The 27,878-nt window shown below is 56.1% G+C and overlaps 1 long non-coding RNA gene across 1 annotated transcript; it reads left to right on the top strand.

Annotated features, from left to right (window-relative positions):
• The first annotated feature begins 28 nt into the window (after positions 1-28).
• Positions 29-27,878, top strand: LOC309846746. Its single transcript, XR_014302121.1, has 3 exons — positions 29-414; positions 15,478-15,645; positions 26,071-27,878. It is a non-coding gene; the product is annotated as an uncharacterized lncRNA (long non-coding RNA).

Here is a 27,878-nt window from a genome sequence, read left to right as displayed (position 1 = left end):
ATCAAGGAGGCTTCCTGAAAGTGGTGGCATCTGAAATAAACCTGGAAGGTCAGATGGGCTTTGAGCAAGAGCCGGGGATATGAGCATCGTTGGGAAACCCAGAGGCTGGTCCAGGAAGCTGATCGGCTGAAGACAGGGGCCACGGGTGAGTGCCCCGCCCCCATGCCTGGCACACCCTCCACCACCCAGCAGGCCGGGCTGTCCAGGATGGAGAAGAGGCAGGAAGCCCTGTGTCTGGTGCCGTTGGGAGTAGGGAGACCATCCGAACCGGGTGCCTGGGCCCCAAGGGTGTCTCCCAGCTCCAGGGCTCCGCAGCAGGCCACCCGCCGTCGTTGGCAAATCTGTGAGATGTGGGGGAGGGTGTGCAGCCTGCGTCGAAGGGATCCAGGACCCGGAAGTTTCCACAGCGCCAGGGTGAGAGGAGGGCGCAGCCACGGGACGGGCTGAGACTAAGGGGAGGAGAGGCGGCTTCTGTCCCCGAGGGGCTGAAGGTCGGCATCCCCAGTCTCCGAGTCGCCACCGCACTTGCCCGCTTCTTCAGAAGCTCTGGCTGGGGAGCAGCCCCCGGCCGGACCATGGCTCCTCCAGCCTGTCTGGGGCTCCTTCCCCTCTTTCCAGAGGAGCCTCAGCTGTGATCGCGGACGATGGGCCTCTCAGGCCTGACACAGCCTTTCTTCTGCTAACGTCTGCAGCTAAAAATGCCTTGGGTTTTATGGACTGCGTCTCCCCCCAGAGCTGGGGTCACTCTCCAGAGCCTCCTCCCAGGCCGGTGGCTGCGCCCACCTTCCCTCGGCCCCCAGGGCCCCTGCACACTGGAGGCGGCCAAAGGCTGCTCCCGCCTGTGAGGGGGGCAGTGAGTGGCGGCCAGCCGGAGCCCAGGGGGAGAGGTGGGCTGCCTGGCCCCGGGGCTCTGGGGAGCGGGGAGCTGTGCTCAGGGCCCAGGCAGAGGACCCACAGCTCAGCTCCCTACTGGGGTGAGAACTCAGCAGATCGAAGAGGGGACGACAAACCAAATATCCGAGATGGGACGTTCCCGTCGCACAAGGACTAGAGTGTTAAGAGCGTGTCCTGAGGCGTCTGGGGGGCTCAGCCGGTTAAGCGCCGACTCCTGGTTTCGGCTCAGGTCATGGTCTCTCTGGTTGTGGGGCTGAGTCCCACGACTGGCTCCGCGCTCAGCAAGAAGTCTGCTTGAAAGATCCTCTCCCTCTCCCCTCCCCCCATCCCTCCAATAAATTAATAAATCTTAAAAAAAAAAAAAAAAAAGAGCAGGTTCTGGTTCCTCCCCTCCCCACAGCAGCACGGTGTCTGCACCGTCACCGGACCTAGCCGGGCGCCTGCCTCGGATTTGGGCGTGGCTGTCAGACTGGCTTGGGCTGGCGGAGGTTCGTGGACCCTGAGCACCACCTTGACGTGCATTTGCACAGCAGGGCTTGCCTTTCATGCTCAGGGGGTCCACCTGGGAAAGAGCTGCCCCCGGAACAAACCTGGGGTCTAGCCAGCAGGCAGGCCCAGCTGCGTGACCCAGGAGCAGAGTCGGCTGCCGAGCCAGCCCCGTCAGACCTCCGGGAGTAGACTCCTTACCGGGCCCCTCGCCGCCTGCCTGTCAGCTCTCGGGGGCTGCTCAGACGCCCTGTGCCCCACCTGCAGTACGGGCCGAATCAGAACCTCCCAAATTACTGAAGGTATCCAAACCCCAAAATATTCAGGCCGTAGGAATGTATTTCTTATTCACCTCTGGTTATCTACTGATTTATTTATTTTTTAAAAGCTACTTTGAAAACCAACTTAAAACGGCAACCGTTCTATTAAATCTCACAATTTTGTGGGTCAGGGACTTGGGCAGAGCTGGGCTGGATGATCTCGGGTTCCATGCAGCTTTGACCAGGCCATTCACAGGGTTTGGCTGGTGCTGAACTTGTCTAGGGAGTTCAAGATGGCTTTACCCGTCAGCCGGGTACCTAGGCACAGCTGCCTGGAGGGCTGGCTTCTGCTGGCCTTCTCCCTCTCAGGGGTCTCCCGGTTTCCCCTGTGCACACAAGATCTCTCCTTGTAGTCGTATGGCCTGTCGCTGTGGTCTCTCCAGCAGGGCGGACATTCTGCACAAGACAAGAGACGGCAAGTTTAGTGGGCCCAAAAATGGACAGTGTCATTTCCACCAAATTCTATCGGTCGAAGCAGAAACAAGGCCATCGAAGGGGAGGAAATTTAGACCCCTTCTTTGAGAGGGAGAAGTCACAGAATGTGTGGCCCATGTTTAATCTACCACATGCATGAAAAGTACAGTCAGCATCCCAGAGGGGCTCCGCTCCACACGGTGACTCAGAGACCTAGGCCAACAGGCAGTCTGCCATTTCCTGCGCGTCACTTCCAAGCTTGTGGTGGTGTCAGCATCCAGCCAGCAGATGCTGGGAAGGAGGAAGCACGCATTCTCATGGGACAGTCTGTGAGCCAGCCCTGGACGTGCCGTGCATCACACCCACACGCATTCCGTGGCCAGAACTCGACGCATGGTCTCACCAGGCTGCAAGGCAGGCTGGGAAACGTATGGGGCCGTGAGCCGGGAGGAAAGGGAGACGGATCGGCCAGACCACCCGCTTCCCTCTCGAGGTGCCTGAGGAATGAATGGCTCAATATGTGGAAAGGGTGGCCGGCACGCCACCAGCAGCCCCACGTAGCCCTCCTCCACCCTTCCAAACGCATCTAGAAGTGTTCAGGCACACATCGCACGTCTGCGTCTCTTCGTGGTTGGCTTGGATGGGGGGCACCTGCCAACACACCACCATGTTCTCAGGGAAGCCTGTCCCCGTGGATGGACAGCCATGGGCGTCCATACCGTGTGTCTCGTGCTCCCACCTTGGCCACAGTGGAGGGGACCAAGAGTGGCCAGGCCCTCGCTGGTCCCTGGCCCTCAGAGGGCCCTGGTGTCAGAAGCTTTGCCTAGATAGGCTGGACCAACCAGACAGAGAGGAGCCGAGAAGACGCAGAGACAAGGCCATGAAGTGCAGCGTGGGGCGGGCAGGGCCCGGAGCACCGGAGCGACCGGAACCAGAAGCCGAGAGGAAGCAGAGACACGGGGCCACAGAGGAAAGCTCTAGAGAAGAAGGGAAAGAGGTGGGTTGGTTGCAGAAGTTCTGACTAGATACGGAATGAGAAGCAGAGACCAAAAGACAGCTGAGGCACACTCATGACCACTCCAAAAACGTCGAGGATGTGGCTCTGTCTCTGAGAAGCCGTCCTACATCCTGCCCTGGGCACAAGCCCCACGAGGTGTCTTGGTCAGGGGTCAGCAAACTTTCTGTGAAGTCGGTTGTTGGCATTGACAGCTCTGCACGTTTCTATCGAAATTGCTCAACTCCACCATCGTCGTGCAAAAGCAACCACAGACGATGGGTGAGCAAACAAACAGGGCTGTGTACCAGTAAAACTTGATGGACATGGAAACTTGCATTTCATAAAACTCTCACATGTCTAGAAATAGTCTTTATCTTTTGATTGTTTATCTTTTTTTACTTCTGTATTTAAAAACGTGAAACCATTCTTAGTTCACGGGCTGTATAAACACAGGTATTAGGTGAAATTTAGCCCCTGGGCCATAGTTTTCAGACTCCCGCCCTTAGTTCCTAAGAGCTGAGGGTGCCATTTTGTTTGGTCACCAGCACCCAAACCCCCCTTTCTGGGTCAGCAGACAGCTTCCCGTGATGAGGCAGAGCCCACCTTCCACTGTCAGAGCTGAACACACAGAGGTGCCCCAGACCCAACCCAACCCACCTGCCCCAACCTCCACCAGAGGTGAGTGGTGAGAAACAGAGACCTTGCAGGATGGGTCCCAGTGATGGGCAGTGACCTTCCAAAGCAGGCGTGACAGTGCCCGTGGCAGTGGCAGCAAGGGTCACCCACAGCATCTCACCCCCAGCGGCACTGGCGCCCTTGTCAATGAACTGGTCTTGCTGTCTTCAGTTCTCCCGGGCTCTGAGCCCAGTCCTCAGGCCCCGTCCTATAAGGCTGTGAGCCCCAGCGCCCTTGTGAGGAACCCAGGTCTACTCAAATCAGCCGGCGGCTACTCCCTTTGCTGATGAGGAAGAACCCCAGTGGCTATGGGAATTTCTCATCAGGGTTTTCTCTGGTGAAGTCCCGGGACAGTAAAATATACTGTTAAGATCTTCCCTAACAAGTTTTTCTTTAGAAGTTATCACATAAACATTGCATGTTCATTTTTTTAGAAGGCAAGAAATAAAAGAAATAAAAAGTGCCACAGAGGAGAAATAAACATTCCTCGTCATCATAACACGCGGAAAGAAGCACAATTAGTCTTCCACGCAAACCCTTGCAGGTAGAGATCTAGATTTTTCTCTCCACTCGCCAGTATCTTGGAAGTGTCGTGAATTGCTAGTAAGCATGTGTTTCCATCTCTTTATAAGTAACTGCCTGATATGCTCACAGACCCACATACCTAATGTTTCCCCCAGTCCCCTGCTAGTGGGCACGTGGGCTGTTTCCGGGTTTCATTGCTAGAGGTAATGCTTGGGTAGGAGAATGCTGTGGACAGCCTTGCACCCCCGCCCCACAATTCAGATGCTGATGTCCTAACCCCCAGCATCTCAGAATGTGCCGATTTGGAGATGGGTCTTTAAAGAGGTAATTGATGTAAAATGAAGTCATATAGGCGAGCCCTCATCCAACATGACTGGTGTCCTTATAAAGAGGAGACGGGGACACACGCGACACAGACTGATGGGGGAACGTGTGAGGCCACGGCAAGAAAATGGCTGTCTGTGAGCCAAGGAGAGAGGCCTCAGAAGACACCAACCCTGCCTCCACTTTGATCCCAGAGACTGCAAGAAAATAAATTTCTGTTGTCAAAGCCACACAGAAAACAACCTAGGAAACCCTAGGAAACGAATACACCGTCCTTTTAACTCAGTCTTTGAGTACATGTAAAATTTTTCCTGAGGCTAGAATCACAAAACAGGAATTATGAAATCAAAGGGTATACATGTTTTAAAGACTTTGTGTTTTGAAATCATGATAGGCTCACGGGAAGTTGCACAAAGAGCCCAGAGCCTGTGGGGACATTTTATAGAACTAGAGTGCAAGATCCCAGCCAGGAAATTGGCGCTGGGGCAGAGCTGTTGCCTGGTCACAGGCTCCATTCAGTCAAGCGGTGGGTCCCATACACCCTTCCACAGACGGATGCCTCCGACTTTCATTTTTGTACGCTATTGCAAATGTTGTTTTCTGTTTCGTTTCCTTCTCGTGTGTTCCTGGAAGAAGGAAACCGAATGATTGGTCTTGCTCCTGCCGTCTTGCTACGCTCACTTATCAAGCCTGTCGTTGTAGATTTCTACTGGAATTCTAACGTATGTGATGATAGCGTCTCTAGCTAATGGCAGTTGCTGTCCCTTCAGTCCTTATACTTCTTTCCTTGCTTGTCACGTTGGTCAGGAACCCAGGACGATGTGAAATGAAAACGATGGTGGGAAACCTCGTTCGCTTCCAGTCTCGGCTGGGGGAGGGGACGCTCTGTAACACGCTCCCCAGTGTGATGTCTGCAGTTGATTTCCAGGATCTCTGTTTTATCAAGTGAAGGATGCCCCCCCCCCCCCGCCAGCTCTGGCTTCTCAGAGCTTCCTCGCTTGTGGATGGTCCTGAGGCCCATCAGATCATTTTTCTGCATCGATGGAGATGATACCCTCGTTTTTCTTCTGGTTTTTATTATGATTGATTTTTGAATGTTAAGCCAACCTTGCATTCCTGAAATAAATCCCACTTGGTTGTAACATTGTTTTACTTGACTTGCTAACATTTTGTCAAGTATTTTTATGTCTGTTGTCATGAGAACAGTTGATCCATAATGCTCCTCTGTTATGATGTCCTTATCAGGAGGTTATGATAACCTAATAAAATGACTTGGGAAGGAAATGTTCTTTCTCCAGGAGATCTAGTGTACGATTAGGATGTTATTTCTTTTTTAAATGTTCAGTAGAATTTACCACTGAAGCCATCTGAAAATTTCTTTGTCAGTTTTAATTTTGGATTCAATTTCTTTAACAGATAAGGTTTCTTCCTTGCAGCAGTTTTGATAACTTTGTTTTTAAAGTATTTTTTCCACTACATTTGATTTTCCAATTTATCAGTGTAAAGCTGTTCCTGAAATCTTCTCCAAGGCAGTGTAAGCGTTAAAATTCCATATTATTACGGTACGTTTCTGTGTGGTTACCTGTATTACTCCATAACACCTCCTTCCTAGCGCTCGACGACTTGTATCTGCATGTTGTGAGCCTGTGTCTGTTTTGGCCACCCCGCCCCGCCCCCTGTCCCGCAACTGTCACCAGATAGAGCTCACGGTCCAGACAGACCCATCACCGGCAGTGCCGAGCCAGAGCCACAGAGAGCAGCTGCCCCCCCAAGATTCCGAAGCGACCAAAGTGACTGGCATCTCCCGAGCATCTCCGATCTCTTGAAAAAGAAGCTTCCAGATGCTGTTTGCATTGAAGTGTCCAAGGGTTCCCCAGGCCGACCCAGCCAGAGAAAGTCATTGATAGATTAGTTTGAATGAAGACTAATCAATGATTTATGCTGATGTTTTTTCTCATGTAGCAGGGAGACCCGTTTGGATGTGATTTGACGGGGTCAGGCACACCTTGGTTTAATTAAACCTGATACAGAAAATTAAAAGAAAAAAAAAAAGCGCCCACCAGCCCTCCAGTGATTGGTTACCCAGGGTGGACTCGATCTACAATCGATGAAGAGGGATTGAGGAGCACATGGGGGCGCGGCAGGAAAGTCCAGAGTCAGCAGACGCCTCCGCACGGCCGCCCTGATGGAGCAGAGCAAGTGTAAATACACTTATTGGCATCTCCTCATAACGTGGCCTTTCGGAGGCAGGCCGTTTGCACGCGATGATGGATGGTTCTGCTCGCGGGCGCGTACGCCGTGTCTGGAAACCAGCACGGCTTTGACCTCTCTTGGAGGAGCCGGAAGGCCGAAACTCACACCCCCAGCGCGGCCGCGGAAAGCAGCGGGTGGAAATGATCATTGTCTTCCTGACGGCCCGGAGACAGTGTTGGGACGTGGCGGAGAATCCGCATCAGGGCGAGCCTCTCGGTGGGACCCGCCCCGTTTTCTGCTCCCCCAGGCTGTCCGCAGGGGCTCCCTCGTCTCTGTGGTGCCCTGTTAGGTCCCAGCCGGATCTCCTCCAAACGCTTGGGATCTTTCTGAGCTGATGGAGCAGCTGGGACATTCTCATTCATGGCCTCCCTGTCCTCTGGACATGGGTGTAAATCTTTGAGGAGCCAGGCCGAGGGTAAACTCAAGTAACTGTCCAACTCAGAATGGTGGCTTTGCCCCAGGCCACTGAGACTTATCGCTGAGTCAGGCTAGTCACCTAATGTCCCCTCCCAGAGGACAACTTCTCACACAGGGGACCCTCCATCCCACCCAAAAGGTTTGCTGGAGGTGGCCAGAGAGGTCTCAGAGGCAGACCTGGATAAACCCCAGGCGACAACGGAGTAGCGCACAGATGCCCTCCCCGCATTGCTGTGTCTGCGGCAGACTCCGCTAATCTAGGCCTGCATGTCCTCCGGATGCTGGGACGTAGGAAGCCCGAAGCCCAGCCTTCTCTGCCCATGCCAAGTAAGTTCTAGTTCCAGACTGGACAGGGAGGGGCAGAAGGTGGAAAGAGACAAAGAGACAAGAGGTAGGAGGTGAGCACACATGTCCCCACGCCTCCTCTCCAGACTCGGCCGGGACGGATGCTGCTTTGGATAGGTCAGAAGGAAAGCGGCCAGCAGGAAGGTTTCTGTTCGGGTTCACGTTTGGGACTCTGGAAGGGGATCACCTCCCAGGCAGTGCCCCCCACGCGCAGGGGAACCTCAGCAGCATGGTGTCGGGTCCAGTGGGCTCTGTCTGACCCCAATGCCCCCCCACCCAAGGCCTGGATGGGCTGCAGAGGCCCCCACGTGCCTGGAGGCAGCAGAGAGTCCGTGGGGCACGCCGGCCAAGGGCGGGAGGACCCTGCAGCAGAGGCTGTGCTGGTCGGTGGAGACCAGGGGTCACGTGGAGGACACGGGGGAGACAGAGGGAAGAAGGACTGAGGCAGCCAGCGAGCAAGCTAGGGCCCGGGCAAGAAGGACCCTCCGGGACATCACCTGTAGCCACACCAGCAGGAGAGAGCGCGGTCCGGGAGGCTCCTGCGCAGCCACAGCCAGCAGAGAGCGGCCAGGATGAGGCACCCTGAGCCTGCGGACACCGTTCCCCTCGGGCGCCACGCGTCCCCTGCTCCACAAGCCGCTGTGTTGGGGAGGAGCGGGGGGACAGCGATGGTCTGAGAGATCGGAGCTCCCTCTGTCCATGCCAGGCCAGCCGGCCCTGCTCCCTGGCATGCTGACACCTGAGCTAAGGGACCCAAGGCCAAACAGCTGGAGAAGCTTCTCCCCAACTCTGGCCCCCCAGGCCCCGGCAGCTGCCTGCCACCTGCCCCTTCCTCCACTGGCTTCTTCACCTTGGATTTTTTTTTTTCTTTTTGGTAATGTGGCAACGTGGACATAAGAGTTACCGTTTTAACGATTTTTAAGCATGCACTTCAGTGGTACTGTGTACCTTCGCACTGCTGTGCAAGCTCACCCCTGTCGTTTTCAGAACTCTCCATCTCCCCGGACTGGAGCTCAGCCCCCAGTGCACACCAGCTCCCCAGCCCCTGGCACCCATCGCCCCCCTTTCTGGCTCTGTGAATGTGATGCCCCTGGCGCTTCCCATCAGAGGACTCACACAGCATCGCTTAATGGACTGAGCCACCCAAGTGCCCATGCACTTGTTATTAGAGCCCGTATCCCAAATCAGAGGCTAAAAATGCCCAGATATCTGCCTTCCCAGGCTTCCTTACTTGTAGACCTGGGCAGGTGGCCCACTTCTGTCATTTGGGACCTGGGAACCTTTGGGGGCCTCTAGGAAAGTTTTGACTCCCTAACAGGAATAGTATGGAGTAGCATTTTTCTCTTCTTCCCTGTGGGCCTTGTGGGAAGATGTGATGTTTGGAGCTGTGGCAGCTATCTTGCCACCATGAGATGAAGTTCCGTCATCATGCCGGGGAAGTGGAAAATTAGGAAGATGCTGGGTCCTTGCTATCACTGAGCTTCTGAGTCAACCCAAGGTACCTAATTAGGTGAGAACAAGAAGCCCTTGTCATTAAGGCTACTTTTCACAGAATATTCTATGACTTCTGGCCCGGGGCATTCTCTCTGAAAAGAAGAGAACTAAAACAAAGAGTCACATACACAAATGGAAGATTCCAGTTGAGCTGCATCCAGGGAAGGAGCTGTACATGGTGCATTTACTAGGGGGTGAAGACCCAGACAGAGAGGTCAGGATAGCCTCCCCGAGCAAGAGACCACTGAAGTAAGGTCTGGATAGAAACCAGCGGATCTCAAGCAAAGGGAGCAGCCAATGCAGAGGGGTGATGGGAAGTCCCTAGACATGCACTGGAGTCACTTCCAGACTTTTAACAGTTAAGAACACACCCCCCCATTTAAATTAACTGTATCTCCAGGGCTGTGATTCCAAACGTGCAGCGGGCTTGAGAACTGTGGACTACAGGGCAGGGATGGCTGGCCTGCAGGGTGTACACGAGGGAGGGACAGAGGAGGCTGGGGGTGGGGACAGCTACAAACATCGCAGACCGTGTTCCCCCATGGCCGGAGCTCTGAGGGACCAGAGCACAGCCAGGGAGCCTGGCGCGAGAGAAGGTGACCTCTGAGTCACAACAGTGCTCACTGACCTTCACCAGCCGGCCACTCCCTGGCATGGGACACACTGAATTTTACCTTCCTGATCTGCGCTTTGGGGACCACAGCATCCCATCCAACCCAGAGCAACTGGAACCTGGGGACAGTGGCCTGCATCAAAGAGCCAAGCAGCTTCTGGTTCCTGGAGGTTCCCTTTCAGGGTCGTGGGACTCTGTCCCCAGTGGGGCTTTGGGCCCAGCTGTGCTCTGAAAGGAGGTCACTGCAGCCCTGAGGCTGGGCGGTCCTGTCCCTACTGTCCCACTCATGCAACTGTGTCTCCCACTGAAGTGAGTTAAATGGTGGCCCCCAAAAGATGTGACCACCCAGAACCTCAGAACCAACCTGATTTGGAACAAGGGTCTTTGCAGATGTAATTAAGATAAGGCTCTCGAGTTCACCTTGAATTAGGGTGGGCCCTAAGTCCGAGGACAGGTGTCCCTCTAAAAAGGGAAGAGCCACAGATACAGAAACACAAAGGACAGAATACCATGTGAGGACAGAGGCAAAGACCAGAGTAATGTGTCTACAAACCAAGGGATGCCTTGGGTTGCCGGCAGCCTCCAGAAGCTAGGAGAGAGGCATGGAACGGATTCTCCCTCAGAGCTTCCAAAAGGAACCCTGCCGCCAACGCTTTGGCCTCTGGCCTCCTGAACTGGGAGAGAAGACATTTCTATTGTCCTCAGTCAGGCAGTTTGGAGTCATGTGTTCCGGCTGCCCTGGGGCCCTCCTACACCACCCTCTGGGGTTCCTCTCCCCTGCCCCCCCCCATCAGTCTTGGGGCCTGGACAGAGCAAAGCCTAGCATTCTGGTTGAGGAGCCAGATCACTAGTCCTGCGTGGCCCGCGTGCCTGGCACCGGGACGGTGGCCCAGGGGAGGAGGGCCCAGCCCGTCAGCTCGCGGGCAGCTTGGGATGCTGTGGCTGAAACCGGCCCCACCCAAGGTGACCTTCTCATGACAAACCGGGCACTGGCATCAATTATTCACAGGGAACATCTTGGAATGGGCTCAAAACACATGGGCCCAAGCTTTTTGTGTTACCCCCTCCTCTGCCTTTAAAGACATTTGTCAAATCCGTGCCTGGCAGAGAAACAGAGCCGGCTCGTTGGGGAGGGGCGGGGCGCGCAGCGCCCACGGGCCAGGCCCACTCGCCTGCAAAGGGCTCTCAGCGGCGGCCCCTCGGCGGGCCTTGAAAGCTCGTGTCTCCTCGCAGAAAGAGCTGTCCGCCGGCCACCGGGGCCTTTGATTCCTCCCTGACAGGGCGCTGACGGATTGATCTGGCGTCCGTACATAATTCATGAGCCCCTGAGCAGCTGTGAATTCTGAGCAGGCCTTTTCCGCCACCGCCACTGCCGTGCAGATGGAGCTGGGGGCAGGGGAGCAGGGGTGGGGTGTGGGGGGTGGGGTCTGCCCCACGGTCCGCTCCCCCATCCCCCACCCCCAGTGTCATCACCGGAGGAGTCATCAGGAAGTCAGGAGCTAAAGGGAATGCTGGGGGGGTGGGGCTGGGCGGGGAAAGCAGTCCCCTCCGACAGGACAACCACCTGTCCGTGATGGTCGCCGTCTCAGGAGCGAGGGCTGCGGGGCTCATGCCCGGTGCTCCCCTCCGTGTTGGCCTGAACACGCCCCTCCCAGTTGCCTACCAGGGAGGGGCTGCAGCCCCGGAGGGGCCCTCAGGCCATAGTCCTGCAGACACGACTAGCTGGGTGACCTTGGGTGCATCACTCAGCCTGCCCGAGCCAAGCCCTGTCCCCGCGGAGGCACCGTGATAACATGCTCTAGGCAAAAGGCGCTGTCCCGCCGCATCAGAGCACATGGGGCTGTCCTATGAGAGGTGAATCTTCTAGCACATCATGCCAGCCTTCCACTGGGCTCCCTGGGGGTGACGGCCCCACTTCCTGGAGTGTGGCCTGAGGCGCGCCCGCAGGACCTGGTTCGCACTCGGACTGCGGACACGGACCAGGATCCCAACAAAGCAGGAGGAAAGCCCGCGGCAGGCGGAGAAAGGATTTTCAAACGCAGTTTCTCAGAACCTGGGGATATGGGCTCCCGTGAACACCCAGGGCTTCAACAGGGCAGCACCTGGGCCTCCCCGGAGACTGCAGCCGGCGCTGCCGGTGGCCAGGAGTCCACCAGTCCTCCGGATCCTGACCCAGCAGAGGCCCGGGACTGCTGCAGAGTGTTTTCCAGTTAGAGCGTGGCTTGGGTGTTTTTGCAAAACAATTAGGTTGTCCTTGTTTTCCCTATATTTCTGTTTGGTTGAGGACATTGATTTTTTTCCTCACTCATAGTATTTATTGTTGATACTTTTTTTTTTTGTCAAATTGCAAAAGCAATACTTATATAAATGTTTGTTCTCTCTTTTTCATGCTTTTCTGTATTTAACGTTTTTTGGCATGAAAAAAAGCAATATATATCTCGTGCCAAAAGACAAGGAAAAAAGAGAAGCAGAGAGAGATCAGAATGTCCCGCAATCCCTCCCTCTGGACACGATGGCCGCAAGTGAGCATGTCAGTCTGCGCCTACCCAGGACTGTGCCGATGTGAATCCAGAGACATCCTGTTTTACTGTGATTTTTTTTATTGTGCTAAAATGTACCTAACGCCAGGTTTACCATTCTGACCACTTTTAAGTGCCTAGTTCAGTGGCCTGGAGTACATTCCACCACCCCCATCCATCTCCAGAACTTTCTCAGGTTCCCACACTGAAACTGTCCCCATAAAGCACCGATCCCCGTCTCTCTCCCCAATCCCCGTCCCTGACAACCACCATTCCACTGTCTGTCTGTGTGACTTTGAGGACTCCAGGTACCTCCCACGTGTGGGGTCACACAGAATTCGTCCTCACCTAGCACCAGGTCCTCCGGGGCCATCCACGGTGTCGCAGCTGTCAGACATCCCGCGCATGAACTAGAACCACACCGGGGCGCCTGGGTGGCTCAGTGAGTTAAGCCTCTGCCTTCAGCTCAGGTCATGATCTCAGGGTCCTGGGATCGAGCCCCGCATCAGGCTCTCTGCTCAGCAGGGAGCTTGCTTCCCCCCCCCCTCTCTCTCTCTGCCTACTTGTGATCTGTCAAATAAAATCTTAAAAAAAAAAAAAAAAAAACCACACCGCGTGGGACAGACTGTGCTGCCCCACATCTTTTTCATACGCCGTTAGATGGAACAAAACTGGCGAAGGGAGGAGGCGAGGGACAGATCCCAGCGGCAGCCGGGCACGGGCTCCCGAGGGTTCTCTCCCAGCAGCGTCACACAGGACACGCTCAGCCTTCTCCACAGCGTGTTGAGACAACACGTGTGAGGTGCTGTCTGCCAGGGGGGCTCCATCACAGGCTGGTCACGGAGGCCAAAAAATAGCCAAGAAGATGGTGAAAACAAAGAGCAAGGTTGGCAGACATGTGCTCCCAGGTGTCGGACCCAAGATAAAGCCCCAGCAGTTAGGACACCATGCGACTGGTGCAAAGACAGACACTGACCGATGAAGCACAGAGTTTCCAGAGCAGAAGCCCCTCCCCACAACACAGTCAACAGAGCCAGCCCTGGACAGTGAGGGTAGAAATGTCCTCTCAAAAACATGCCTCCCAAGTTTAAAAAAAAAAACAAAACAAAAAACTACTTTCCAGATGGATTGCATCTCTACATGCGAAAGGCAAAGCAGTGACACACTTAGAGCAGACACCTTTGTGACCTCCGAAGAGACAAAGATGTTTTAAACAGGATTCAAAATGTACTCTCCGTACATGGAAAAATATTAATAGGTTGGACTGTTGTAAGGATGTCCCGTCAGCAGAGACGCCCACTGAGAGAAGGGAAGGGAATCCACCCAGTCGAAGGTACTTGCTATGGAAGGAGAAAACTCGGCCTGAACAGGTACCTCCCAGAGAGGGTAATGGCCAAATGGCCTTCCCAAATGGCCAAGAAGCATATAACAAGAGGCCCAACATTGGCCGTTGGGAAAATGCAAGGGTAAGCCACAGTGTGATGCCCCTACCCGCCCACCACCACCAGAACAGCCAAAATGAAGAAGATGGAGAAGAGTGGACAAGAGCGTGGAGCAACTCGAGCCCTCATCCACTGCGGGGGGATGGGGAGGACGACACCGCTTTGGAAGGCTGTGTGCCAATCTCTAATAATGCTTAAACTTCTATAAATACCCCGTGGCTCTGCTCCAACCAGTAATGCACGGGCACACTCGGGAAAAGACACACAAGCGTGTTCGTCCCTGTACACCCACCCAGAAAACCAACAACAGGAGAATGGCTGAAGGTTGGGAGGGACTCCCGGCCAAAGGAATACTATACAGTCATGCAAAGTGCCCATGAGCCACTGCGGGCGGCAGCATGGGTGAGTCTCCCGAGCGTGATGGCACAGACTGGAAACCCGGCACAGTGAGCACGCGCTGTGTCACTCCACTTACACAAAGTACAACCAGAGATGTGTGGCAGCTTCTGAGTGATACAGTCAAGAAATGTTCAACTTTTAATGTCTGTGGCACAGCTCCTGGATTCCCAGGGAAGCTATACTTGAACATTTACCAAGGTCAAAATGACTTGGCACAACCTCAAGGCATGGGCTCTATTTCTGCCCTGAGCACACATTGTACATCTGCTTCGTTTAAAAAATAACCAAAAAGGAAGCATTCCAAACATAAAGATAAGAAAAGGGAAAGAAACCTCCCTGGTACCCGTAGGTTAAAGTCATACAGCCCTGTGTGTACTAGAAACGTAAGGTCTGCAACTTTCTGAAGGGTCCTAACAATTTGTAACTTTTTTGTATAAAGAATGTATGTTCCTTTTCTGAAGACTATCTGTCCCAGGCAGCCGTCCCAACTGGGGCTTGAAAGAAACTGTCTTTTAAAGGTTCTAGAAATTTACAAAACATTTGTTCAATTTGCATTGACATGAGGTGCTGTTCCATGGGTGTTCAGTGTGTGAAAATTCGTATGCTCGTGGGCACTAATTCATATACTCATGTATACTCATGGGCCCTTTTTTTTTATGTGTGATCGACTGAAGAGTAAATACAAATCGGGGGAAAGGAAAGACGGGGCATGGCCCTGGTTTGCCCCACCAGGGGCCGCCTTCTTCATTGAGCACTGTGACCTCTAACATGAGTGACCTCTAAGGTGCCTCCACCCTATCTCTTGAGGCCGCCAATAGAGTGTATCTGTTCTCAGCTACAGCCCAGAGTCGTGCCCACAAGCCAGGCAATACCATGTCGTCAGTGGATCCAAGTACCATTGTGATTTGTTAAATTATAAAGGTTCTAGCAATTCAGAAAGTCTAAAATGTCCTGGGTGAGACCCAGTCCTGGCTCAGGGTCCAGGTCCAAGACCAGGAGTCCAAGAGGTACCAAGGGAAGGAATTGGGCAGCCCATGCTCGTGCCTCCCCTGGGCTGGCACTGTAGCCTCCACGCACCAAAGCCAGGGCAGCCCGATCCCACCACAGACGGGTCAGAAGCAGAGTGGCCCCAGTCCCAGCTCCGACTCTTACTGACTGGGCAAGCCTCTCCCGGCCTCCATTCCCTTCTCTGCAGTGTGGGACCAGTAGCACTCTTGGATGGGGCTACTGCAGAACTCAACTGGAATCACTTAGCACAGAGTCCGGCACAAGGCCAGGCCCTGGCAGGTGGCACCTGGCACTGGCACTGTCGTTACCGTCAGTGTCGTCTTTCTTAGTCTTTTCTTCATTTTCTCTTTAGATTTCACCATTCTGCGTGAGGACTGTGGACCCCCCTTCCCTCCCTCAGACCCGGAAGGTAATACAACCTGTTCGCCTACAAAACACCACCACCGGCTTACTTTACCGATAAAGTGGGTTTGGTTGGAGAATTGCAGTTTGGGACACGCAAGCTACGGCAAAACCACAGGCAAGTCCAACAAAGAAAGGAGGGAGCGTGGCTTTATGGACAGGACGTTGGGAGCGGCTGTCCTGGACCGAAGTCCCCTGGGGAAGCAGGACTTCAGGGCAGGGGCGGTTCCTCACTGGCTGAGCTGCTGGGGTAGTGGATTTCTCGTCGGAGAAGCGTCCGTCCTTCCCTGTTGGGTCTGTAGCCATGATTCCCTCCTGTGGCGGGGGCCTCTGCTGGGGTCTCTGAGTGATGGTTCTTCCTGGAATTGACATGCAGGGACACGGCGTGGAAACGCCTCTTTCTGGCCTCCTAACTTGATTCTACTGAGCTTTTCCTTTATTAAGTTGCACCAAACAAGGGTAGAAGACTGATTTATGAGATGAACTACTTGGTAACCAACCAACCGGGTACAAACATGCTTGCTCACCCCCTCCTTCCGTTGTGCAGCACACACGCAGTCCACACCACTATTACCAGGGCCGGGGCTGCTCCCAGCCCCGCAGCAGGTCAGTGAGAAGGCTCCGCGAGGGCACTTTATTTCTGCAGCTTGGAGATGCGGAAGCAGCCCGAGGTCATGGGAGCCAAAGGTCACTGGAGCTTGCCTTTCATTTGGCTTTGATGAAAGTGGCGTCTGCATTCCACCAGCCCGTCTCATATCCACCACCCCGGGGGAGTTCTTTGGCCATAATATGGACCAGCTCCAAAAGGTGTTCTCTGGAAAGGTTTAGTAAAAGCCCCAGCATTCTCCCTGTTGTGGGCTCCTTCCCAAAGCCAAAGTGCATAAAGCTTTGAGCATAAAGCCTTGGGGCGTCCCTGTGAATGCCCAGCGCACATACCAGCTCGGTCCTCACCGAGCCCTGGGCCCCTCTGTGAAGCCCCCGGACGGCAGCTGTAGGTCCAGTGGGCAGGTAAGGCCTCAGGGAAATCACATGCATGTCTCAACTTCTAGGGCGGGAAGGCACCTGCCAGCTCAGGGCCAGCAGGAAACAGTCCAACGAGGCAGCAGCTGGTGCGCAGGCGACTGCTCCCTGCCCAAACCCAGGGCAGACATCGCTAATCAATCCCCGTGCCCATCCCCACTGAGCCCAAGCACGGCTTCTGGGCTCTCAGTGCAGGGCTCCCCACAGCCGGACAGACTCGTGGGAGCCAACCAGTGGACTGTCTGCCATCCCCAGTGAGGGGGAAAGAACCCTGGTTCTATCTTGAGGTGGTCATGGAGCTCACGGGGCCCCGTTTTCTAGCCTGCGAGGGAGAGAAAAGCCGGAGAGCACTGGTCACCCGCCTGCTTCCGGGGCTTTCCCTCCCGCTTGGGGGGGCCGGTCCGCACTGTCGCCCAGTGCACAGTCTCGCTGTTTCCTTCCTCGTTCTGCTGAAGATTAGTCTTGCGTCGTTCATGCCGCTCAAGCAGCAGAAAACAAAGACCCGAAGCCCCGCCGTCCCTCCCCACCCCTCCCTGCCGTGTGCATGTCAGTCGCCTGCAGAGGAAAGGCTGGTCTGTCAGCACATGCTGACTGGGAGCTTGGGAAGCGGCTCAGACACGGTCAGGCCCTCAGACTTGGCTCACTGTGCTCTAGGTGTACAATGACCCACCCCCACACTCAGTGGGGCTGGGAGAAGTCCAGGAAGACTTCCTGGAGGAGGAGGGAGAGGTGTGGCCAGGGGATGGGGGATCATGGTCAGAGGAGTATGACAGTGGCCAGTTGCTCACCTCATGACTTCTCCCACCAGCATGATGGCGAATCCCAGCAAGAAGTGGTATTGAGGGAGGGGAGAGCAGATGCTGGCCATTTCATAGGCAAACATCTGCTCCCTGGCCCCGGCAGCGTGGCCTGCCAGCCATGGGGACCCAGAAAGGCCCCCTCTCTCACTCATACTTAATGGTCACGGGGAAGGTCCCCTCACCTCCTGTCTCCCCTTCCTTCCCCCGCCGGCTCTGCTCCTTCTCCTCCTTGTTCTGCTTGCCTGTGGGCAGGGGAGACGGGGTGCAGAGACGATTTCTCCCCCAGCTCTGCCCTCATGCTGCCCCCTCCAGCCCAGGCCCTCCTCAGCCCACCCCCTCCACCTGTGGGCAGCGGCTGGCTCCTTCCCACTGCGTGTCAGCCCGGTGCCCCCCACCCTGCTGCCCCCATACTAGGAACCAGGGGAGCCTGGGCCGGCTTCCAGTGCCCTCTGCCTAAAAGCGTTTGGAAGCCGCCTCTGGGCCAGCGCCAGAAGCTTCCGCACAGACTGGCAGGTTGGCCAGGGTCGCCGCTCCTGCAGGAAGGTCCTGGAAAATTCCAGCCCCCCCACGGCCTCAAGGGCTAGTTCTCCCGAGAGGTCCCCCACCCCCACTCTCCACCCCGGCTGGCCTGTTCCCTGACGCAGTCTCAGCTCACGTTGTCCTCACTGGCCGGGCCCTCGGGAATGCCAGCGCGGCTCTGGGAGAAGGCAGCTCGGCTTATGGGGGGAACAGAGTTTGTGGGACACGGTGACCTTGCCCAACTCCCTTGGCCTTGCGGGCCCCCCGCTCCATCTGGAAGCCAGTCCGTCTGTGAACACGGTTAGCCAGTCCAAGGGCAAAAAGTTATGTATGTTTTCAAAGGAATCAGGTTGGTAGGGGTCTGGAAGTGCCCGCCCCTCCCGAGTCGCAGCCACATTCCCTCAGCCTTGCTGCTTAGGAGACAAGGGCTTGAGGCTGATGAATCTGTCGGACGCACTGCCAGCTCCTGGTAATGAAAATAAGAAAGGCAGCGGCGGTGACTAAGAGGAGCAGAGCGCTCGCCACGTGCCGGGCGCCGGGCTCCAGGCTTCCCGTGAAAAGCCCGCGTGGTCCTCAGCGAACCCCCCCCACCCGTGGGGCAGGAATCAGCACCCGCTTTCATCCACGTTTTACAGAGGAGGAAACTCAGAGAGGTCGAGAGACTGGTCCGAGGTTACACAGCCAGAGAGTGGAGAGGCTGGGATTTCATGCCTCATCTTGGGGGGACAGTGGCTCTGCCTCTCCTGCCGCCCACCAACTCGTTCTCATCAAAGCCATTGACTCACGGGCAAAACAGCCTCAGCCTGAAAATCTCCTCCACAAATGCCAGTCCTGAAATGTCACCATTATCCCTGAGTTCCCTGGGCGGATGGCTTCTCTCACCAGCACTGCCTCCTGCTGGGGAGAAGCCCGTCTGTGCCTTAGCTCTGCCCTTGCAAGGGGACTGGGATCTTTCCTAAGCCTGGAGGGGAGTCTTCTGCTTCTAGAATGTAGGTGATAGGATCGGAACCCTCGGGGGGAAGCTGTGGGCAGAGAGAAGAGAGCCGAGACTGGGATCTCTTTCATGCCAGGCAACTTCAAGAACATCTCATTGTGCACAGTAGGGGTTATGACCCCCCAATTTACAGATGAGGAAACTGAGGCTCCAGCAAGTATGTGAGCCACTGGCGTTTGTGCTGCTGGTGGATGAGCGAGCCGGCGTCTCATGGGGTCCGATGAGGGGAGAAGAACAACTTTGGGGAAGCACCGGGGTCCCCGGGAAGAGCTCCCACAGGCGTAGGCGGCCTTCAGGCGCACAGAAGGGCTTTGTGTCCTACAAGAAGCCCAATCCCCTGGTTTCTCCTGAAGTCTTTGCTGGCCGTGGATGCAGCGAGGCCGGTGGGGGTGATGGCAGCTCCCACAGAGTCATGGGCCCAGAGTGGAGCCACTGTCACCAGCTGTGCCCACAGCCTGATGCCCTTCCAGATCTTGGCGGGGCCCCGTCCGTCCTGCCAGCTCAGGGCAGCTGCTGCTTTGGACGGCTCAGGGGCAACCAGAGAAGATCCCTCCTGCCCCCATCCTAGGGCAGGAGTGAGCGGCCTCCAGGCCTGGAGAACAAGAGACTAGCCAGGAGAGACGGCCCCCCTCCCTCCCGAGCCCACTCTGCACTGTCCTGCTCTGTCCCTAGGGCTCCCTGTCCCATGTCCTCTCATTGACTCCTCCCCGTACAAGGAACAGATGACAACCCCTGCCCAGCGAGGGAATGATCACTTGCTCAAGGCCACCACTAAGCCAATCAATGACAGAACAGAAATTCGAACCCAGGGCTGGGTCTCGAAGCCATCTGGATGATTGAATGCCCTTGGCAGGCATCCTGACCCCTCCACATAGCCTTGCGTCTCACTCTGATAAGCATCCTGAACTACCGGCACGCGTTCTTTCCTTTGAGCAAGGGTTTGTGAACGCCTGTGCGAGCCAAGCCCCACGCCGGCATGGTGCTGCTGGTGGAGGAGCAATGGCGACTGTCAGAGCAGGTCGGGGGCAAGGTGCACGACGCGATGCGAGCATTGGGTGATAGCTGAGCCGTCCTCTGAGGGGCCCCCAGAGGCTCACTTCCTTTGTGGGCCGCTGTTGTCTCTGTGCCCAAGGGGCCACATCTTGCAGGAACTGATGCCCCCTCCGTTGCTCCTCTGCCCCGCCGTGGGCAGGACGCAACCCCTCCACGTCTCCTGATCACCACAGGAGCCCCTTGCGAGCAAAGCGCCTGGGCTTTGGGGCCGCTCTACTGACCCCCTGAGGGGTTTTACCTGCTCTTTACTGAAGTCTAGCCTCTGGGGGCCCGCCCCCATGAACTTTGAGTGGTCTCGCACACCCCGTCCCACGGAAAAGGGGGCTCCCGGCCGCCACAGACGTGCCCCTCCGAACCCCATCTGGCAACGTGCCCAGCCTGCGTGAGCCCTGGGACGCGTCCAGTGCTGCCCGCCCACTGGGGGGCACACGCCCTCCCAGAGCCCACGGGGGACCAGTTCTGCTGCTGCCTTCACTTCCCACACACACACCCGGCCCCCCAGGCCCTTGTGGGTCATTCTGCAGCTGTCAATGACAGGCATCGGGAACTGTCCTCGAGGGGCAGAGTCCCCACCAGGGGACGTCCAGGCAAAGCGAGGCTTACCCCGCACGAGCCACGGGCTGAGCCTGCTGCGGGGCCCCCTCCCTGCCCCGAGCACCTCCGTGAAAAGCTCCTCCCATACGTTCAGCCCCTCCATCTCCTTGTCACTTGCCGCCTCCTGTGACTGATTCAGATGCCATCCAAGCTTCTTGGCAGCAGTTCTAGATTCATCCTGGAGGCAGGACCCGCCCCCCCCAGAAGGGCAGTCAAGAGGCCTCTCTTCCGCCGAGGGAAAACAGAACATTCACCAAAACTCGGCGTTGAGCAGATTCCTACGAAGCTAGTGTGGTGTTTTCGATTGGCCGGGGGCCTAGAATCCGACTGGCAGGGACGGGGCGGACAGATGGGATCCTATATGAAGCTACTGACTCATTCAACTTCGAAAGAGAAGAAAACCTTATTAGTCAATGTTTCAAAGGGCTGTGGCTTCACAGGAAGCTTCTTCAGCCCAGCCAGCTGGGGCGGCCTCCAGGCTGGCACCCCCATCTTTGTCTGGCCCCACTGGAGGCCCCCAGCCCCCAAGCTGGGTGCCCCCCAGCCCGTTCTCATCCCCAGAGCTGCTGCTTCCTGTCCCCCAGGAGCCCCGGCCGCTCTGAGCCCAGAGTGACCTCTTCTGTGTTGAAATGTGCCTCCCCCCCCATTCATATGTTGTCATTCTAACTCCGAGTGTCTCAGAATGTCACCGTATTTGGAGACAGGGTCTCGACAGAGGTAACTGAGTTACAGTGGGGTCACTGGGGTGGGCCCAAATTCAACACGATGTCCTTCCAACAAGAGGAGACTCGCACGCAGAGATGCGCACAACCGAGAAGACAAAGTGAAGAGACACGTGGAGAAGGGGCACGTCTGCAGCTCAGGAGAGAGGCTGTGCCAGGTCCTCACAGCCCTCCGAAGGACCCAGCCCCGCCACCACCCGGATCTCAAGCCCTCAAGCTCTCGGCCTCCAGAACTGAGACATAATAAATGTCTGCTGGTTAGGCCACTGGGTTTGTCACAGCAGCCCCAGCAAACGTGACCTCACCCCGGGGGCTGCCGATGCCATGGCGGGCACGGACACCTGCCCAGCCCAGCCCGATGCTCACCGGGCCTGCTGTCCTCCCCAGCCCCCTCCGTGGCCCCCACAGCCATCCACTGCGCCGTGGATCTCTCTGCCGAGAAGCTAGAGGGGTGGTCGAGGCTTGATTTTGTTCAGCATGGCCGTCTCCTGCGCGCGCTGTCCACGGGGTGTCAGCATCCTGGACGGAGCCCAGGAACCTCAAGTGTGAATGCGTCCCCTCGCCAGCGTCTGCACACCTGCTGTGTGCCGGGCTCCGTGCACACTGCCGACGATCCCAGGAGGCAGGTGATGTGTTTCCTGTGGTCTCAGAGCTTTCAGGAATCCTGTGTATTTGTTTTCCGGGAGGGTGCGTTCGGGAGATCAGTAAGGAAACCACAGGACAGGGCATGCATAACTGTGCCGGTGGGCCACTGCTCTGCTCTGGGCACGCGGGGCCAGTGACCTCATGGGATCTTTCAGGGAAACTTCTAGGGTAGATCATGTCTTCCCATTTCAGGGATGAGGGGAGCCTGAGCTTGCAGAGCATGACAGAGCTGCGAAGTGACCAAGAGGGGTGCTGAGACCACCCCGCATGCTGTCTCCGGGCCCGGCCTGCACGCCCCGCATAGGGTGGCTCGGAGGACTGGGGGGATCCTGCCCAGGCTGGGCGACTTCCCCACCCCACGCCCTGGCGCCCCTCCCAACCGCTCCCAGAACACACAGCGCTTCTGCGGTTTGCTTTATGAAAAACTTGTGATCTTTACTGCCACCGAGCGTATAGGACTGTGGCTTCATTTTATGGGGTGAGGAGCCGGTTTTATGTTTTATGTGCCCTGGACAGTTTCAAATTCGCTTTTCTCGGAGGGATGGAGGCCTGGATATGTAGCCCCTACCTGGCCGGGGCTCCGCAACTCCGCATTTGTGCCCAGCCACACACGGAGCTAGGAGCCAGCCGTCGGGGTCCCCAGGCCTGCGGGGAGCCCCTGGGGCCTTGCCCCTACAGGACAGCGAGGGCGGAAGGACTTCCAAAGTAAGAGTCCTCAGGAAGGCAAGAGCTCAGCTTAAGGGGGCTTCCAGGCCAGGCCGACAGAGGGGCTGGGACAGTGGGGAGAGAATGAAGGCTTCAGAGAGGCAAGGGCCCCCCTTCTGACTCCAGCAAAACTGTCTTAGAAAACATTGCGTTCAGTCTCCCCATTTAGAAGAGAGGAAAACCGAGGTCCACTGGTCCCAGCGGAAGGTTCAGGGCCAAGTGAGGTGAGGGGGCCTCTTGGCCCCTCCCCTACCCCTCCACCCCACTGCACCCCTCCACCCTCCACCCCTCCACCCTGACGCTGGGAAGCCTTCGAGCCCCCGCCCCTGGCCCAGCCCCTCCCCTCACTGGGGTCCCATTTCCCATCCTGCTCACTGATCCATTCAGGTCAGAGCAGAGGCCAAGCAGAGGGGTCATGGCTAACTATATGCTAATGACAGCGGGGACCAATCAATCTCCCGTTAATCAGGCAATCAATGTGCACTGCAGGTGTGTCCGATCCGGGCCTGCCACGGGGGGCGGGCGGTGGGGTTGGAGCGCCAGAGGAGGAGAAGGAGGAGAGGGGAGGGGAGCCAGGAGGGAAGGGGCGGGAGGGACAATGCCCAGGACCCCCACCCCTGACCCCGCCAGGGGCCGCCTTGAGCGCAGGGCCTGCCCTCCTGCCCACCCGGAGAGAGCCAGCGGCAAACTGAAATCGCTGCTCGGGAAAGAACCAAGAGGGAAGGGAAAAAAGGGGGAAAGACAGAGCTTTTTAATCAAGGCTCAGAGCTGTAGCCGCTAATGAATTCAAGGTTCTCGGGAACCCCAGGGCAAGTCTGGGTGGAGAGAAGCCAAAGACTCCCCCGCTCCCCACTTCCGCCCACAGCTCCCCCTCCACAGAGGCAAGGGGTGGGGAGCTTTTAAAACCTTCCCCATGGAGGACCTTTAGACCTGGAGGGGCCGGCCAAGGTCACAGGCAGGCAGAGGCTTTTCAGCAGCTCTCACGCCCACCACAGCTCCTGGGCAGGCTCCCTCTCAGCCTCGGTCCCGAGGGGCTGTTCTTAGAAGACACGACCCGTTTCCTGGTCCTTCCTCTGAATCGGAACAGTGGTTCTTGGCCCGATTGTGCACCTCCTTCGGCACAGCTTTACATGCAAGAGCGCACTGAATTCTCCCGACACCCTCGTTGCTCTGATCATGCCCATTTTATAGACAAGGAAACTAAGGCTCGGTCAGGATCACGGAATCTGCTAACGGTTCAGCCAAGTTGGGAGCAGGGAGACACAGCCTCTTGGCCTCCAGACTCTCTCCCGGGGACCCCCATGACGGTTCCTGCTTCAAGGTCCCGGTTTGGGCCGGCCCCACCCCTCCCCACCCTCCTCCCGCTCTGGGGTGTCCTGATGCTCCCCATCTCTGCAACTCCTTGGCCCCCCAGCACCTGCCGCAGGTCGGCTTTGAGTTCAGGTCCTGTTTTCAGAGTGTGAAGGCACGAAGGTAGGACTGGTTGGAATTTAGCCTCTGTTTGGTCCTCACTGGCTGCGTAATTTTAAGTAAATTGTTGGCCGTCTCTGGGGTCCACAGGCCACGTGTGGCACGACCCAGCTGCTCTCCCCGTGCCCCCTGTACGGCCTTTCCTGTGGCTCACGTGCCCTTCTCAACAGGGGTCAGCTGGAGCCCAGAGGGGTTAACTCACTTGCCCAGGTCACCCAGCAAATATGGCAGGACAGCTGCGTATCTAGCTCAGCCCCAGCTTCCCCGCGCCCTGCCAACCCTGACAGTCCCCGCCCCTCTCCCTGGCTCTCTTTGCCACTTCCAGAGATGCCCGATGGTGAGGCAGAATGAAAGGCAGCTCTGAGGAGGAGCAGAGTAAATGATGCTGGTTAAGGAATTCATGGCCTGGGAAGCGTATTCCCAGAACAGCTCGTTTCGGAAGTTCTGCTGTTAAGAGCTCTGTGCGGTGGGGACTGTGGGCGGAAACTGAGGTTCAAGGCCACACCCATGGAGGAGAAAACGTGGGCCTTGTCTGCTTCTCCCGCACGCCGGCCTTCCGGCTTGGCACTTGGTCCCACCGCAGGTGCAGCCCCAGACGCCGAGCTGGGCGGACCCTGGGCCCCAGAGAAACCCCACTGGGGGTGGCTTCCATCAGAGGGCGTGGGCTAGGAAAGGTGAGAGAGGGCCCAGCAGCCCAGGCCTGGAGAGGTCGGCGGCAAAGCTCTAGGACTGCCAAGACAACAGGCACTCGCCGTATTTGAATTAAAAGTAGTGAAATAAACGTGAGTCGAATTTAAACTCACGTCAAGTCACTGTGGTGCAAAGTCCAGTTCCTCTGTCTCACCTGAAGGGCTCAGTGGCCACATGTTGGAGACCAAGGCTGTGGCCCAGAGACCTGCTGTCTGCCCCAGCAGTCAGGTACAGATGCAGAACCTCCGAAGGTTCTACTGGGCAGGTGCTTCCAGACACACTGGGTTTTCCTTTCTGGGGGTTGGATCCTCCCGCTTGTGCCTCGGGTGCATGGCCCCGCGTGGCTGCCGGCTGCATTTCTGTCCTCGTGGGTCAGAATCCCGGGAAACCTGTCACAGGTGGCTCAGCCCAGTCTGCAGATGAGCCCTGGTGGGCCCCTTGTGCAGCTGTGCCCAGGGCCTCAGGCTGTGACCAGGGGGTCTCCTCGGAGGGGATATGTTTCCAGGGCCCAGAGCGTGGACAGTGAGAGCTGGAGAAAAGTGACACTCCACAAATGCCGCTGCAGGCGGGGTGTGCCTCTGCTGGAGACTGCCTGTCGCCAGCCACTCTAGGAGGGGAGAGTCCAGTAACTTACCTAGGACTGCGCAGCCAGTGATAGACAGACCTTCAAGATCAAGTTTCCTAAGATGACTTTCCTGAGAGCAAGGCTGTCTCTCCAAGGCCAGCAGGCTGGCACCAGTGCGGGCCCCCCCTCCCTACTTGCAGCTCCCCTTAGTCCTTTATCACTCCCTTAGGAGACAGGGGCCCCCACCACTCTCTGAAAAGTCACCAGGTCTGAGTGACCATGGTCCCACATGGACCCTGGCCGGGAGACCGTTGCCCTCACACGGCCTGGGGTGTGAGGGGAACAGAGTGAGCAAATGGGCTGACAACCATGCTTCTGCTGGTCCCAAAGTCACAGCTCCCTGGGCGGCATACACCGACAGCAGAGAAACAGAAACAGCAAATAACCCCCAAATCTGAGAGACCCAACACAGTGAAGGTGTCTTTCTCACTCATGTCACAATCCAGTGGAGCTGATAGCAAAGGGGACACTGTGCTCTATGGACTCATCTGGGAACCTAGTCTCTCTCTAACTAGTGGCTCCACCGTCCCCCAGGGCAGGGGCCAGCAAGCTTTTTCTGGAAGGGGCTAAATAGTACATATGGAGCACTGCAGGCCATACCGTGGCAGCTACTTGATTCTGCCGCTGTGGTGTGGAACAGACACGGACCACAATAGAAAGGAATGGGCATGATCATGTTCCAATAAAACTTTATTTATAAAAACAGATGGAGGGCTAGATTTGGCCCCTGGACCACAGCCTTCCCACCCTCATCCTAAAGCCTGAGAGATCCTCACTGGACCCTCTGCATCTGATGAAGACACCAGAAAAGAGAACGCTATGGGGGATCATGCAAAAGGTTTTGGGGTGAGTCCTGGAAGTGGCATATATTGCTTCCGCCTATTGGCAGAACTCAGTGGCAAGAAATAGTTGGGGCTAGGAAATGTAGGTCTCCTGTGTGTCCAGGAGCAACACAGGCTAGAAGTTTTCCATGGTCACCTGCTCCCAACTCATGTCCCTGGTCCGTGCTGTAATCATCCCCAGAAAGGCGGCCTTCCTCATCAGTCTTCGGAAGCTTTAATAACAAGAATGCTTTTCCAGCATGCCCCTGAAACTGTTCTTCTAGTTTGACAATAGAGGCCCGGGAGGGCTAGAGAGAGGGGCCCACCTGAGCAGCCCAACCCCAGGGGAAGCCATCAGCCTCTATCAGGTGGGATAAAATGAGTACTGTGATCTGCTGCCCTTGTGTTTGGAAGCTGACATCGTGGTCAGCTCTTATTCATCAGTTATTGTGGAGTATGGGGGAGGTGTTATCATAAGGAAGACCTGCTTGAACCCTGCTCTCGTTCCCCCAAAACCTGTGTGTTTTTGTTTTTAAGCTCCTTTTTCGTGCCTCACATGAAGTAGGAGCTGGGTTAAGGGCTTCATGTCCTTCTTAGATCATCTCCCCAAGAGCCTGGGAGGAAGTCTATGATGGATCAGAAAACGAAGCTAAGGCTTCACCCTCTCTCTGCATCCACATCTTTTGCCAGTTCTCTCTCACCCTGGAATCCACAGGGGGCTGCCTTTTGCCCAAAGGAATTTTAGCAACTGATTCCACAGAGCTCCAAAATCTCTCACAGAACAGAGTCTGTGCTCACCCTGGCACTCTACAAGTGCACTCAGAACGCGCATGGGCTAGCCTGATGGAGAATGAAAGCCACATAAGGTAGAACTGTCTCCTGAGCCACCCCAGCTAACAGCCCCAGATGCCAGAGTGAGCCCAGCCAAAGCCTGCAGAGCTGGAAGACCTGTGTCCCACCAGCTGACTCCAGGGGTGTGAGAAGTAAGAGCTTCTTGTCTCGTGCCACTGAGACCTGGGGGTTATTCGTCTTGCAGCATCACTGCAGCAGTAGATAACTGATACATTCTTCTTCTTTGCATTTTGAAGATGAAAAATAGAGGCTAGGAGATGTTAGGTAATTTTATCAAGGTCTGACAGTTGGTAAGTGGAAGAGCCTGGATTTGCCCCTGTATCTGTCTAAACATTGCCCTTGCTGGTAGAACACAAGCTCCATGAAAGCCAAGCCTTCTGTCTAAGGATTTAAAAACTGTGTGATCCTCTCAACTGTAATGGTGTCTGGCACATAGTAGGTGCCAAGATTTGTTCAGTGAGTGAACAAATTCTTCTTTTGAGTGGTAGCAACTGAGAGGCCCTAGTTGTTCTCAGGAAACATATGAGGGCATTGACTCGTCTATAGCAAGGAGAGGAGGAAGCCACTGAACCAGCAATCAAAATCCTCCCATCAACAGGACCCTGAAGTCAAGGTCAACACTAGGGATATATTACCACTCATTCATGCACTCTGTTCTCTAGAAGACCCAGGGAAATGAGCAGAACCAAAGAGTAAGGAGAGAAAGGTTCTTTAAAAGCACTGAGCTGGGGCACCTGGGTGGCTCAGTGGGTTAATGCCTCTGCCTTCAGCTCAGGTCATGATCCCGGGGTCCTGGGCACTCTGCTTGGCAGGAAGCCTGCTTCCCTTCCTGTCTCTCTGC

Source organism: Mustela nivalis (assembly GCF_964662115.1).
Source record: "Mustela nivalis genome assembly, chromosome: 13".
In the NCBI taxonomy this organism is placed as follows: Eukaryota; Metazoa; Chordata; class Mammalia; order Carnivora; family Mustelidae; genus Mustela; species Mustela nivalis.
The sequence above is the reverse complement of the archived record's forward strand: the minus strand, read 5'-3'. Positions and strand labels throughout refer to the sequence as shown.